Source organism: Leptosomus discolor, chromosome 5 (assembly GCF_034619465.1).
Source record: "Leptosomus discolor isolate bLepDis1 chromosome 5, bLepDis1.hap2, whole genome shotgun sequence".
Taxonomy (NCBI): domain Eukaryota; kingdom Metazoa; phylum Chordata; class Aves; order Leptosomiformes; family Leptosomidae; genus Leptosomus; species Leptosomus discolor.
Genome location: NC_141395.1, coordinates 44,283,153 through 44,294,889, shown reverse-complemented (window position 1 = coordinate 44,294,889; position 11,737 = coordinate 44,283,153).

Sequence of the window (11,737 nt, the reverse complement as noted above, 5' to 3'; positions counted from 1 at the left end):
AGTATATCTGTCCAGAGCAGACTATTGTCCCAGCATTTATTCACTCAGAAGAAGTATAAAAGGATAATACATAAAAATGTGAATGGGCAGGTTTTTTGCCTCAAGTTGGCTTTAGAGGTCCTGATCTCCAAATGAGTGAAATGTAAGCATATATGTTGTTGCCACAACTCATACATATGAAGTTAAATATCAGAGTAGTGGATGTGATATAAAATCTGAGACAAATAGCCCTCCATCAAGAATGAGAAACTGGATAGAAGAGTAATCGTAAATCTGAGTTTGCTTCAAAAAATCAGATGTCATGCAAACTTGCCTGGTTGTTTATGGCTGGGTGAGAGTCGATGACAGTGAAATGATGGGGGTACAGCCCAACCATGATCTGGATGGCAGACAGAAATAAAAAGTACAGAGACTACTTCTGATCATATATTTTCATTTAAACTGCCTTCATCACCATCATTTCCTTCAAGAATAAGAATATATCTTTGATCCTCAAGCACTTAAACATACACTTACACTATGACTTGTTACACTTAACAGTGTGGAAAGATGGTGTAACCAACATGCATCACACCACATTAGAGTCTGCAATTACAATCACTAAGTTAAGCTTTAAACTGCTGTGATTTTCTGATTTTCTCTAGACTGGAAACTTAATTAGAATTTCATCAGGGCAGGTTCTAGGACGGAACTTTGAACTTTCTCACCCAGTGTCTTGATGAGAAACATCATAGAGGTGGTACTATAATGACTAGTTCCTTTGCAAGGACTGACATGAAGAACAGTGGATGGAAGAGCAGTGAAGAACACCAGCAGGAAATGAATTAGGTAACATCCTGAAGACAAAAAAGAAAATGAGAGCAATTTTGCTCATTCAATTTTTTAAAAAATTAGGAACTGAAGGAAAGTGAGATCTAAAATTTCAGTTTCCTCAGAGACGGACTATGGGACACTATGGGATACAAAGAAGCATGCAGCTATATAACTCTGTATAACTCAGGCAATCTGTGGTCATCAAAATTGCCATTTCCAGTGTCCTAGAATTTACCAGAAAGCCTAAAATATTTGGATGTATTTTCCAGAATTTAATTCAATAGTCTTTTCACACTGATGAATCGGAACAAAGGGAAAAATAGAAATAAAAAAGGGAGGGAAAATGTCTCTGTTCTGCTGGAAATGGAGAGCTATTTATTTCTGGTTTGCTTTGGCAGGCGATGTTTGGCTGGGAAATCTAATACTGTGGTAAGGCCAAACATTTTTGAGTTTACCTATCTGTAACCTATATACAAGGTACGAAATTAAAAAAAATTCAAAGTTTCAGAATCTTTCATGCATGATGAAGTCTGATTTAATTTTCATTATCATCTGTAGTCTGAATCTCTGCTGAAAGCTTGAGAAACCTTGCCATATCAAATTACTGCAAAAAGGTGTCCCGTGCCTGGAAACAAACAACGAGCAACATCTGACAATTGTCTCTTTTGTTGGCCAAAACATACTCTGTCAAAAACAACACTATGGATCGATGATGATATCTAAAGAGGCAAGGTGCATTCTCAGAAAGACCATTGAAAATCAAATACGATCACAAAATCTTATGGATTAGTCAGTTCATGAATTTACACATGCATTTGCCCTGTTGCATACTCATATTCAGATTTGAGAACACATTGATGTTTATGGGTGGGCTAGACTCCAAAACGTATATATGGGTCTGCGATTGTTTTCCTCTATTAGGAAAAGAAAAATTTGCAACTACAACCAGGCTTTCTTTTTTTATATGTAATTTATTACTTTGAATGGTAGCAAAAATACTTTGAGAAGTAGTAAGAATTGAAAGCATGCCTGTGGTTAGTAATGGTGATACATCTTTTTAAGGAAAGCTAAAACCACTTCTGAGAATTGAGCTTGTCTTAAACCACGGGCCCCAAATATTCAAATTGTAGTAATCCAGGGAGAATCACATAAATCTGCATTAAAAAAATATAATAGATCTTACAGTCATTACAGTATAAACTTGACTAAATGGTAGATTTATACGTGAACAAGTAAACCCCCTCATCATTAAATAGTATTTGGTGTAAATGGACCAGTCAAGCTGTTTGTGCCTTTTCGTTTCTTTTCATAGAAGTGTCATGGGGGGTGTTTAAGTGTATGATTTGGAAGGAAGGGAAAATCATTTACTGCAGCATGTGGACAGGTTTGAGTGACAGCAGATTTCCATGCAGCAATGAAATGTGAGCCAGGGAAAACACCCTTTTTTGAACACACAAGCCCTGATTACACGGCCCACAGCTGGAGTTAATCCACATTCCTGTTTAATTAAATAGTAGCAGGCATTCTGCTGCACTACAGCAAAATGTACAAAGATTGCAGTGAAAGACAAAACGTGATATCCACCTGTCTCCATTGCTACTGAGAAAAGATAAGATTTATTTTGAATTTTTTAATGAAAATCTATTAACTGTGCAGGATAAATTCAAACTGCATAGAGAAACGTATGTGATAAAGCGATGGCTTGGTGCTAACATACCAAATTTTGTTATTGAATAAACTCTGTATCAAATAACCTGTGCTATAATTTGCTGTGAGAAAATCCATCCTATCTTGGGCCCACATCATCAACGCATTTCTGAAAAAGAATAATTCAAACTTTTTTTCCTTCATAAAAATAAGAAGAAAAAAATCAGCTGAAGGATGTCTGTATGAAAAAAAAACAAGATACACCATCTCATTTTAAAGCTAGGCACTTAGTTATCCCGTGTACCAGAGCTGTCCTTCAGCATCTATCTATCTGTATTCAACTCTTTCACAAGTGAGACCTGGAAATTTCCGTAGTCTTTGGAGACTATCAACTCATCTGTAATGCAAGTTGAGTGAGAAGTGAAAGGCACCATCCAAGGTTAAAGGATATGATAGAAGTACCAAGTGAGAACTTTCTTACAAACTTAAAATTAATATATCTGTTCTACTTCTCCCTAGAAGAAAGATCTTTTCTTTATTAATCTGCTCATCTATGGCACAGGTACTCTGACTCCATTGAATGTCAGAGGCTGCCTGATTTAGAAGACATAGATAACTGGGGAAACACAGACTATGGATATTTCCTTTCATTGAAAAATCCATTTTTCCCAGCATACAATCTCAAGTAGGAAACAGTAGTGATAGATATTATGGGATTATGCATTTTCATAGCATTGTATGGTAAACATAGTTAGCATCTTTGAAGAAATAACAACAGCCGCCACCAGCACCTTGATTTCCTCCTGTCATGAAATATAAGGTTTGAGTTCACTTTGCTGTTTGGCTGAAGTCAACAGCAAAGAAAATTTTTGGTCATAGACAGAAAAGATATTCTGGCTCCTTAAAGAGAAAGACAACTATTGGGTGGGTAAGCAAAAGGTGGAGGTTAGAGGAGCAACATTTTCCCCACAAATACATGCTGGGCCCTCTTTAAAAAAAGATTTCTTTCTATACTTTTCCTTAAAAGCGTAAAATGAGAGCAATAAATGAACCTGAATTGCAGATGGTTTAACAGTGATCAAAGTTAAATGTGTTTATCTAACTCCTTATTCACCAGTGTAACTCTTTTTGCAGATATTACTGAGCCAAAAATCAGCAGGATTCAGCAAATGTATAAAACTTTTCTGTAGATATTGAGAGCATTCAGTCACGTTAAACTAGAATAAATTATTTCCTAACAGCATGAGTACTCCTGTCTTAAAGAATGAAATCTCCTGACTGCCTGCTCATCTTGGCTAGGACATTATTTTCAGTGAAGTCAGATGGCTTAATAAGAGTTTTTCAACCTTGCTGTGACAAGTCAGAGGCCACTTAGACAAGCTGTTGGTCTGACCTGGCATGGATATTCTTATATCCCTTCTGATGTTGCTTATCTTTGCATCTGTTTTAGCATCATCCTTCTTACCGCTTAGGCACATCTTTGAGAATGTAAAAATATATTATTTACTTCACACACCTTGGCTGCTCCTACCCCATTGCCCTCTGCTACATATCTGGCACTCTGAGCATGCAATCTCTCCCCAGAGTCCCTCTGGATGTTTGTCCTCAACCCTTGACACCTTTCAACTCTGTGGGAACAACCCTCAAAGAGTCCCTTAAAGACTAAAGTTGTAATTCATTTTGACCTTTCTCCACACCTTCCTGTAGCAGGCTTGGCAGGAATGGAAGGATGGCAATAAACGCATTCAAAGTTTCCTGACACCTAGAAAAAAAGAGCAGCATTTCAGAGGAAGAAGGCCGTTGCTTTAAATTCTGCTTAATATATCTGCAAAATCTTTCCAAGATAGCTTCAATTTACCACTTTTTCTTCTCTGGTTTTGAGACCCCAGGGTTGCTGCTCTTCCCACACCTGGAAGAGGGTCCTCAGAAGTGATGCTTTGCTGCAGGTTTCCTCTCCCAGGCAGCCCATTGGTGCCAGGGTGCAGCTGGCCTCGGCTTGCATTACCCTGCCAGTCCTAGCTCTCGGTTCACCTTCCCTGATGTTCCTGGTGATGGACTTATGTTGGAAACACACTTCTGGGAACCATGCTCTCAGCAGTGCCTGCTAGGATACAAACCACAGGTAAATCATGTGCTCTACAAAATGAAGCATTTGGATCCAAAATAGACGGACATTATCTCCATTTTCTTGCCAGCCACGTCACAGCCTGTGTAACACATTTACTTTATGACATCTAAAAAGGGCAAGGATTTGCCATCACATCTGCTTCCTCTATATGCATTTTGTGTGTGCTCCATGCATATATGGTGAGTCTGTGGCCAGTCTGGGACTCCCAAGAAGCCTTACAGGGCTCCCATGCTGGCAGTATCTCGCATGAGAGACAGTGGGGTTTCCTGGTGTGGGGGATGCAGGTCACATCCCTACTGCAGGAAGGCAGGAGCAGGCAGGGATGCCCCAGACTGGTAAGGCTGTTGCCTTACAGCTCAGCCCCTCTCTCCTGGTGCTGCTGGGAAAGCCTGGAGCACCCTATCTGTTCGTGTTTTCTCATTGCATCGTCATTGTTCTGTGTGTTTTTCTCTCTGTCCTCTTGTTTTTGTTTCTTTAGACTGTATTTGGCCATCTTTATCTCTTTCTCCATGATTAGTCCTATTTATTTTCTTTTCTTACAATGGCCTTATTTTTCCAAATGTTTGTTTCTTTCTGCACTTTTACAGCTCCTTTTCTGCCCACATCAGAGAACTTAATTTCTTAAGGAAAACAATCTCTAGTTTGACACCTAGGCTTTTGGTTTGGCAGAATGGAGTTTCCTCTCATGGCAATTACCCTCCTTCCCCTAAATCCAGTTTCTAAAACCTAAGCCAGACAGGACTAAAAAGAAACCTTGTTTTAATAAAATGTCATTCAGATTTTGAGAGACAGAGTGAGGCTGTGCATTTGATATACTATAAAAAGCCTTAAACATCAGTATATTATGTGAAAAAGTAACTGCTATTTATTGTGAAGGTACCATTTATCAGCACCTGAGGAGGTTATTCAAGTGAACAGATTAACAAACATGAACTAAAGTGTAATGTTTATCAGCTGCCCTGTTTAGCTCTGAATAACATAGCAGAAGATGGCTTTTAAAAATGAAATGGCCATCAATGAATACACATTGCCATTTTACACGAGAGGTTGTATATAGCCCTGTAGAAATAACGCACATGAGGTGTACTGCCCGGGGCCATTCCATCAGGCAAAGGAGAGAGGCTGAATCACACACCTTGGGCAGGCACAGACAAGCACTCTGTCATTTTAATAATGCTCTCATTGCATAAAGTTTCACCACTGTTGACCGTGATGCTTAATTGCTCTCATTTATCTCCCTAATAAATGATTTTATTGACTTAGAGCTGTTGTACAAATACAGCTGGCAAGTCAGTAAGTAAACCTGCTATCCACACCTACTGAGGTGAGTGGGGGAATAAATGGGAGTAAGGAATGCAGCAAAGGCCTTAACAATGTAGATAGATTAAATTTAGGACAGCAAAACAGCTATTTTATTGCCTTCTTTCTCTATTTGTCTGAGACCATCTAAATTTATGCATCAGTGATAAACTAAAAATACATACAAAGAAACCCCAAGTGCTCTGTGTGCAGAAGTAAGCCTGTTTGGTAATGCTGTCTTAAGAGTTTGAGGGGTGACAGTTGTCTTTTGGTCCTGCTGCATCTTCACAGATGTGGAGACAGCTGCAAGGTTGTGTGGAGGATCCCCTCGTTCTGCGCACAGAAAAAACAGTTTTCAGCTCCGTATTTTCCTTTGTAGCAAGGTTTTATTCTTGCATGATGTAGAAGAATGAAAGCAATAAAGTGAAAAAAGCAAACAAATAAACCGAAGCAAACAAAAGGACCCCCAAATGGCTTTACTCAAGCTGAATGAACAAATAGAAAAAAACCCTCAAATACCTTCTTAGTAGTGACTCTGCTTTATCTCCACAGGGTACAAATCACTGCCATTTCCAATTCTTTATCTGCCTTGCAGAGGTTAGCACCTGCTGCATTTCCAGCTGGTCTGGATGGTGTTGCTGTTGCTTGGCCAGAGGCCGTCAGAACTATTGTGCCCAGGCAGGGTGATCTGTGAGTGTGCAGGAGATGTGTCCAAGGTGGCTGGGTTTTTGTTTGCTTACTCGTTTGTTCTCCTGTATTTCTAGGGGAAGAAACTCTAAAAGGAATCTGTTCTAGCAGAGCTTAGTTTTTGGAGCCAGTCTGAACTTCTCATCTCAGCTTTGCTCCTTAATGGGGGGAAATATGAGAGGGCTGTTAATGTCCTTCCTAGAAATCCTCCTTTCCCAGGCTCAGGGATTAAATGGCTGGAGTTTCACAATTAAGAAAAGTTGCCTGATCTCCATTAACCTTTGTGCCTACAAGGGCAGAAAGCAACAGGACTTTACAAGTCTGAGAATGCTGAAACTGGTCATGCAAGATGATGGGAGTCTTGGGGCACCCTGTGCCACTTCATGCAGGAAATCAGGTGATTATTGGAAATCAGCTTCCTGAAAATTGCTAGGTTCCTCAACACAGGATGAAAAAATTAAAGCTCCTGTAAGGAAAGCATAAAAGGAGTGAGGGAAGCAGAGCATGGTTAGAGAAAAGCCATGGGGCTTTTGCAGGTCCAGAAGGAGGTAATCATCTATGTGAGAAAATGAGAGGTAGAGGAGGGGAGGATTGATGACACTGCAGCAACGCTGGGCTCCTCAGGCTCCTCCTTTCTCAGAACAGTTTCATAGAATCATAGAACCATAGAATGGTTTGGGTTGGAAAGGATCTCAAAGATCGTCTAGTTCCAACCCCCCTGCCATGGCAGGGACACCTCCCACTAGACCAGGGTGCTCAAGGCTCCATCCAACCTGGTCTTGAACACTTCCAGGGATGAAGCATCCACAACTTCCTTAGGCAACCCGTTCCAGTGTCTCACCACCCTCAGGGTGAAAAGCTTCTTCCTTCTATCTAGTCTAAACCTGCCCTCTCCCAGCTTCCAACCATTACCCCTCATCCTATCACTGCAAGCCCTTGTAAAGAGTCCCTCCCCAGGCTTCTTGTAGGCCCCCTTCAAGTACTGGAAGGCTGCTGTAAGGTCTCCCCAGAGCCTTCTCTTTTCCAGGCTGAACAAGCCCAACTCTCTCAGCCTGTCCTTGTAGGACAGGTGTTCCAGTGCTCTGACCGTCTTGGTAGCCCTCCTCTGGACTCATTCCAACAGCTTCATGTATTTCTTGTGCTGGGGACTCCAGAGCTGGACACAGTATTCCAGGTGAGGTCTCACGAGGGCAGAGTAGGGGGGCAGAATCACATCCCTCGACCTGCTGGTCACATATGTTTTGATGCAGCACAGTTTGTTTCTCTTTCTATTATTCTGTTGCTTTCCAGGCTATGGAAAACAATTTTTTAAGGTGGTCCCTGTTTATGGCATGGCTTTAGACATTTTTTTTAAGGTCTTGCACCTTCATCTGAAGAGCTCAAACTGCCAGTGGGTAGATAGTGTACCACCGCAGCACCGAGAGACTTCCTCGGCAGAGTTCACAACTGTGGCTAACAGTTCAGGTGGTTCTACGAAAAATACATTACACCTGGAGATACTTGATGACTCTTTTCCCAGAGCTGATGAAAATTACTGTTACTTTTTTGAAGGGAATTTTCGGGAAGTGTTAAAAATACCTATAATAAGAGGAGTTGGCTCTAAATGTAATATTCACCACAGCTTTGAACTGTTGGTAAATCCAGTTTGCTTCCTACAATATCCCCACATTTTTTTATGGAAATAACTTTACACAGTTGGAATCTGTGAGAAAGAAGTTGATACAGGTCACAAAATGATACCACATTTTAATTTCTACTGTACGAAATTCATAGCGTGCAGGATATCAAACAGCAGCTAACAAGTTCGATTGTGTTCTTAATATAGACTCTCAAATCCTTTTGTGATTAGACATTGACTTTTCCAATGTGAAAGCACAAAAGTTTGATTCTGTGTGGGAAGTTCATGGCACCCAGATTACAGGGTATAAAAATAAGGAGAAAAAAGGGGTTTTTTTCCATTTTAGACTGCTTTTAAAATGTTGGGAAAATGTTTCAGGCCATTTCAAAACCAGTGTTTTTGAAATGTTGGTAGCATGATAAACTGTTAAAAAAAGTTACGGAATGAAACCTGTGTTTTGTAGTAAACCTTTGTTTATTACAAACCCACAAACTCAAATTTGTGTTTACAAATTCTGAAGAAAAAGACTAGTTTGTTCCACAGTATCTTTAAAGCCATTTAATTTTCCTAAGTGAAAAATTTGGTAAAAATAATGCAACTTTACAAAATGCTTCAGTTTTGCTGACATAAATTTGTAAACATTTCTCTCAGGCGTCTGTGAAGGGCTAGGGATTTACCGGGACCAGAAGACTGCAGTAAAAGCAGGGAACAGAGACAGGAAAGTCAAGAAACTACTGCATAAGTCAGAGAGTGGTGGAAAATGGAGACACCACTGTATTGGGGAAGGTATGGAATAACAGCTGGAAACTTGTGTGCAAGCCAACAGCCCATACGTGTTCCACAATAACACATTCATTTATTCGTTCTGGGTGAAATCCTGGCTTAGTTGCTGACCACGAGAGTTTTGCTATTGCCTTCACTAAGACCAGGATTTGCTGGTTTTGGTTCAGTTCCACAAACGGTGTCTGTGTCATTTTAAGTGCAGAAAGATGTTTGAAAATTAAGAAGAAAATGAAGTTTGAAAATCAGCAATGCCATTACTTGAAAGGTTGGACCAGGGCTACAGAAACCCCTTGCTCAGAAACCAGTTGGGTGGGCAGCTTCTGCATTAATGAATTAGAATAGAATAGACTATTCCAGTTGGAAAGGACTTACAATGAACATCTAGTTCAACTGCCTGATCAATTCAAGGCTGAACAACCTAAAGTATGTTATTAAGGGCATTGTTCCAATGCCTCTTAAACACTGACAGGTTTGGGGTATTGATCATCTCTCCACAGAGCACGTTCCAGTGTTTGACCACCCTCTCTGTAAAGAGATGCTTCCTAATGTCGAGTCTGAACCTTCCCTGATGCAACATTGAACCGTTCCCACGTATCCTATCACTGGGTAGCAGGGAGAGGAGATCAGCACCTCCTTCTCCACTTCCCCTCCTCAGGAAGCTGTAGAAAGCAATGAAGTTGCCCCTTTTCTCCAAACTAGACAAGCCCAAAGTCCTTAGCGACTCCTCAAAGGACAAACCTTCCAGCTCTTTCATCAGCTCTGTTGCCCTCCTCTGGAAGCGTTCAAGCACTTTCACATCCTTCTTAAATTGTGAGGCCCAGAACTTCACACAGTATACAAGGTTTCTCATGCCTGTGCCTAGAAATGCTGATAAATGCATCAGCCACTGGCTATTTTTGTTGTGCTTATATATGGTTGTACAATAGGCATAAGGTATATTATTCTCCTGTTTTCATTTTCTGTAATACAATTTCCACTAATGTGACATTTCAATAAAAATTGCAAAGAAATATTTTGCGTTTTTTCTACTCAATGTGTAGATAATAAGTAAGTGATAAAGGAGTGAATTTTTAATAACCTGTGAACCAAGTATAGTTTTATGATAAAATATCAAGGTATATTTTAAACTGAAAGAGTCAAATCCTGATCTTTTGCAAAGCAACAGGGTTTCTTAGCTGTGTTTCAGTGAAGTTGTTCTTGATACCTAAATAAGTATCATATGGGAATATTAGCATAACCAAGAACAATACAATTTTACTCAAAATATAGATACGTTATATACCAAATGGTATAATGCAAATAGAGCTCCTTTGGGTGTTATCAGGGTAATGATGTAAAACATTATTCCTGATTGCTAAACTTATCTTTCACACCCTTTGCAAGATATCTAAAATGCCTATTAAGAGAGTTTTAAAAAGAAAGAATTTTTTCCACTTCCTGAAGTGAAGTGCTTTTCGTCGGAGCATAAATTCAGTATAAAAATAAAAAAAAAACTTTGCAATTTTTCTGCAACATTAAACATTGTTATCTGAACCATTAACAGAAATATATTTACATATTTCAGGCTAAAGGTCTTTTGTAAATGTTTTGTTACCACATTCAAACCTCTCAACACTTCTCCTGGAGTCACATTATTCTTATGAAGATAAAAGAAGTCAAAGAATAATATGTAAAAAACTCCAGTCCAGTAATATGAAGGTTGTGAAATGAGCTGACAGCATCCAGGGAGCTCGAAGTTATGGCTAGCATTCTGTCCGTAACTCGTATTATGTGAAAAAAGCAAATGGCACTAGTGCATGTTAGGTAATCTTGAAACTTGAACCCTTCGGTCCATCCGTCTTTCTCTATTTGAGTTATGGCAGCTGTTGTTTTGAGGTCTGATTTTCAAACTTGTCTTCAGTGTTGCTGTTAGAAGGCACGTGTGACACTTACACATGAAAGAAATCTTTGCTCCAAAAGCTCCATTTTGTCCATGCACATTCTGGTGCAGCAGCTGGGACACAAGATGTTGGTTACAAACGTTAATGCCTTCGAAGGCTTCAGCAAACATGCAACATCTTGCTGTACACCTATTCAGAAAACATTTGCTTCACCTGCTTTCTGTCTTTTACTCCTGCTATAGTTTATTGGCCTTTTATGTATTTCTAACAAGTGACACTCGATAAAGACAACACTTAACAAGCTAAGTACACCACATATGTTTAAAACCTCCATGGAACTCAGAGATAACCTACAAGAGAAATCTCTTCCCTTCTAGGAACCTGTTGATGCCTGGGTCAGAGAACACTTGCAATGATGGCTCCCTTCCCAAAACAGGTTCCAGTGGTGCTTGGGGAAAATAAATGCATTTCAACATGTTATGTAGCCAGCTTAAAGGAAGCAGGACAGACATCTACTCATGCCTTGGGAATCTTAAGAGTAAATTTCCTGAAAACTAAGGAAAGCAGCTTTTACTAGTCCACAGCCTAAGAAATTTCTCTTGCTCTTCCTAGTATATCACCAAGAACACTGTTTCAGCTAAAAAGAAACATTTTCTTGAATGGTTCAAATCCTGCTATACCTTTTAAAAATAGGGTTTAGCCTGAACAAGATGGACATAAGTCTGTGTCTACCTTACAGCATTTCTTTTTCCCGAACTAATGAGCAAATATTCAACACCTGTAATCTCTACCTCTGAAGGATTCCTTGCATTTCAGTATAAGCAAGGTGTCTGCAGGATTTTGATGATTACTTTCTTTGAAGGCTCATTTTCTTTAGCATTG